Source organism: Vicia villosa, unplaced genomic scaffold (genome assembly GCF_029867415.1).
Source record: "Vicia villosa cultivar HV-30 ecotype Madison, WI unplaced genomic scaffold, Vvil1.0 ctg.004733F_1_1, whole genome shotgun sequence".
In the NCBI taxonomy this organism is placed as follows: Eukaryota; Viridiplantae; Streptophyta; class Magnoliopsida; order Fabales; family Fabaceae; genus Vicia; species Vicia villosa.
Window position 1 is genome coordinate 105856 of NW_026706500.1, and position 4837 is coordinate 110692.

At 29.7% G+C, this 4837-nt stretch overlaps 1 long non-coding RNA gene across 1 annotated transcript; it reads right to left on the bottom strand.

The window, feature by feature from the left end:
• Nucleotides 1–330: 330 nt before the first annotated feature.
• LOC131642265 (uncharacterized) lies at nucleotides 331–892 on the bottom strand. The gene is made up of 2 exons (XR_009295820.1): nucleotides 658–892; nucleotides 331–527 (listed from the first exon to the last, which is right to left on the bottom strand). It is a non-coding gene; the product is annotated as an uncharacterized LOC131642265 (long non-coding RNA).
• Nucleotides 893–4837: the final 3945 nt, after the last annotated feature.

Consider the following 4837-nt stretch of genomic DNA (forward strand, 5'->3'; position numbering starts at 1 on the left):
ATATTTATTAATTATTAATATTTTAAATATAGATGCTATCAATATCATCATCATCTTCTAAATCTTGTTTCCCACTTATTGCTCAGGATTCTAGTCATATCTACTCTCTTTAATTTTTATAAGATTTCATCTCTCCATCCTAGTGTCATCTCCTTATTGGACTTCCAGGATTTCATTTTATCCTTTCCCACCTAAACTCAGATTTCAATTCTATCTTTATCTCATTCTTTCATATTTTCTTTCTCTCTCTTCCCTTCTTTCCTCTCTACCCTCAAGTTCTCTTACACTACATTCATCCTCATTCACAAAAATTTCCAGAAACATCAAGATCAACAACCAAAATTTCAATCACATTTCTGACACATTCATCCACAAACTCAGATAAATCAAGAACTTCAACCAAAATTTTGAACACAATCATCCTTTTTAACAAATTCCTTCAACATACAATTAACAAAATCATAAATCAAACCCAAAACACCAACTCTTCAAGAATCTCATCCTCAATCTTTATCCAATAGTCTGTGCTACAAAGTAAGACAACAAAAAATATCATGTTAATGGGGATAAGATTGTTAGAAACCAACCGACATTAATAGAAAAAAGAGAAGGACAATCACAAATTCGAAATATACAATTTCTATAAAAAAATCTTACATGAATTCGGATGAAGAAGATGAACACTTACTTCCTCAACAAACCTATTTAAAAAGTTAATCAAGAAAATAATGAGTCAAACAAATCATTAACCATGCATCAATAAAAATATTTTTCTTCTTATGAAGACAAGTTTTTGCAAGAATTTTTGGAAGAAATAATTTTTTTGGAACAAATCATTAACCATGCATCAATAAAAATATCTAAGGATTTCAAGAAAAGAAAGTGAGTTGGAGAAACTAATGAAACCAATGTAAGTTACTTGGGCTAGAGCTGGATATATATATATATATATATATATATATATATATATATATATATATATATATATATATATATATATATATATATATATATATATATATATATATATATATAGGGGACGACTCAAGTGAGAACACTTGGTTATTATGAAAAATGAGAACAATGAATCACGACCATTAGATTTGATTTTAATGGACTGGATTAGTTTCTCTTTCCATGATCCTTAATATTTATTTTAAATCAACACCGAAAGAGAAACTAATCCAGTCCATTAAAATCAAATCTAATGGTCGTGATTCATTGTTCTCATTTCTCATAATAACCAAGTGTTCTCACTTGAGTCGTCCCCTATATATATATATATATATATATATATATATATATATATATATATATATATATATATATATATATATATGGGGACGACTCAAGTGAGAACGTTTGGTTATTATGAGAAATGAGAACAATGAATCACAACCATTAAATTTAGATTTGTTGATTTTAATGGACATGATTTGTTTCTCTTTCTATGATTCTTATTATTTATTTTAAATCAACATAGAAAGAGAAACATATCTTGTCCATTAAAATCAGCAAATCTAAATCTAATGGTTGTGATTCATTGTTCTCATTTCTCATAATAAGCAAGTGTTCTCACTTGAGTCGTCCCCTATATATATATATATATATATATATATATATATATATATATATATATATATATATATATATATATATATATATATAAGAGATTATATATAAGAGATTATATAAAAATAAAAAAGGACAATAAACTGTATCTTTTTGTCATTTTTGATTTTGAATTAGATAGGAGTGTATTTGTGATATTGTAGGTGTGAATATTAGCTTTCATTTGAAATCGATTTGACTGCATTTGTCCACCTATATGTTATGTTGTTTGGTCACTAAATCTCATAAAAAAACGTCATTGGTTCTTCTACATCCAAATCATCAATAAATTGAGCTAGGTTATTCTTATCTCATAAAAAGGATGTGTTTATTGTCTTTCAAAAACTAGTCTAAATTATCCAAAATGAAATATGATATTTCATAAATAGGATGTGTTTATTGTCTTTCTAAAACTAGTCAAAATTATTCAAAATAAAAAATATTATTTTGAACAAAATATTATAGGCACAAGGTCTGTTATGATAGGCACGTTTAACATCGGGTAGTCCGTTTTGACAACTCTAGTTAAATCATTGCCGCCACCCCATCAACCTCTCTTCCAATAGCTCTCTCTTCTCTATTCGTCTTCTTCTCTGAGCACCCTTCTTTATAGTCTCCAAAATATCCACAACTAAGACATAAAATATATAGTTCTTCATACTCCACTTTGTAATGCATTCCTTGATTGAAAACATTGCCAACATGGTTTTAGTCAAATCAACTTGAATGCATAATTTGGAAATTTTCCTTTTTCTGTTGCTAACATATTTCTATCAACCTTCATTATTATGCCTATTCGATCATCGATAAAAGACAATACTCTTGCATCATAATACTCAATTACTAACCCCGAGAAATGGGTTCAAACAACAACCTGTTTAATACCATCATTCATGGGACACAAATCTGCACTCTATTTCCTAACAGAGAGATAATGATCATAAATTAACCATGAACCATCTATCAATGTTATGTGTTGTTCTTCTTCACTTGTGAAAGTTATTAGGTGGTATTCATACCCTATGTCAACAATACCAATCATCCATTTCCTTGCCCACGTTTGTTGTAATATATTCTTAAGGGCCTTAAAACTAATCCTTCTTCCTAGCATCTTCATAACGCCTCTTATTTTCCAAGTTTCTTCTATCATATTCTCCCATTTCCTTCTCTAAGAGAATGAACTCCAGACATTCATATTCCCTAAGCCTCCTGTCCATTACCTTACTTCCTCCATCTGTTTCTTCCTCAGTCTGAACACTTCCAAATTATGCATGCCACTACCTATCTCTTCGATCTCCATGATCTTTTCCTTGGTGACAATAGCCTCGCATATAGCCTTTTCCACTGATTTTTTGGTCTGCATGTCCATGAACTAACTCATCATCATAGACCAACGACACTGTTGAGACAATTGAGAAACTTCTATATCCTCCTTTTACCTTTTTTGTATTACATTCCTTTAAATCATCTTCCTCAACTTGGTTTGTTCACTTTTTCGTCTTAAACCCTAACACCCCTCTAAACATATCAGTAGGGGTGTTCAAATCCAAACTGATCCCAAAAAATTGAAAATCGCAAAAAAAAAAAAAAGAATATTATTGGATGTGTTGGGATGTCATTTTGTAAAAACCGCTTAGTTCAGATCGGATTTTGGATTGATTTTTTAAAATCGTTCAAAACCGAACCAAACCGCGAGTATATATTTTTTTACTTATTTAATTTTTATTAATATGATATGTTGTATTAATTTATTATTCAATGATATTTACCTTTTTAATATTATTTAATAGTTTAGCTAAATATATTTATTTTTATTATTTAATGTGTTTCAATCATAATCGATCATTCTCATTTGATAATATTAATTTTTTATTGAAAGTATTTCTTCACTATCTCTATTTCCACCTTCTTAGATAACCAAGTCATTGTTATTCCTCCCTCAAATCTCCTTACCTCCATGTACTCATAACCATCAAAATCCAACAAATTAAGAGTTCGTCTTAAGTTTTTAGGTTCAACTTAGATTTCTATGATAATAATAATATCAAGTTTGTTTGCCACCACATAATGTTTGCTAACTAGGAAAAACATTTTGCTCGCTGCTCATATACAATTCCGCATAAAGATTTTGCGTTGTTGTATACCCATAAAAGACGATTAAAGGGGGGTGTACCAAACATTTTCCGTGAATTGGGGGCTCTTCAACAACCTCCATATTCGGATCTTCTGCTTCAGAGATGCCATTGTCTACTGCATCAACGAACTCTTCACTCTCACCATTTTTATCTTTAACTTTAAGCAATGAAATATTTTGGTCAAGATTTGAAGGTCTCACCAGTTGCTCTCCAGCTCCTTCTTTTGATCCTTGGGCACTTATCACTTTTTGGTTCAGTTAGTCTAGTTTAGCCTTTAACAATCTCGTTGCTCTACCATATAATTTCATTTGCAAATTAATTTCTTCACACTGCCTCACCTCATCATATTTTCGACCCATAAACACCTCCTTCATAACCCTTTATTCTATTGTTCATACTTTTTCAGTCAGTTTGGAAGTAGGTGAGAATCTTCATTTTGATTTCTTCAATTACCTCTAATGAAATGTATGGAACTATAAGACTATGTTAACTATGCACTGTGGTCATTGTGATTCTGTCTAAAATGTGATGTGTGTGTAAAATTGTTAGATTTCAAACACTTACAAAAAATGCTCATGGAACAATTGTCTTTGCTGTCCTGTATCAAATGCAAGTGGTTAACCATGATTGCTTAGTCCATACATTTGTTGTCCTATAACAATTGTCTTTTGTAAGATAAACTGGATTTTCTAAATATTAAATTATATATTTTTCATATTCTCTTTGGTGATAGTTATTACCAGATTATAGCTTAACTAATAGTTACATGATAATTAGGCAATGTATAGCTTATGTAAATAAGCATGCAATTCAAGGCAAGCTGTAATTCTTCAGTTGCAAATGTAGAAGTGAAAATCTCAAGTTCAGTTGTGATTTTAAGAGTGATATATTTAAGAATTTCATATCAAGTTAAATTGTTTTATACCAATTTGTAGTCAAGTTTAATCACACTACTACCATGCATTTTTATGTAGATAAAATAAAGATTGAATTGTACTATTTTGCTTTTGGTGGTTAATACTTCTTATAAAACTCTAATATGTTTTATTGATTTTGTTAATATAGATAGAGTTGGGATGTCAACTGAGTGT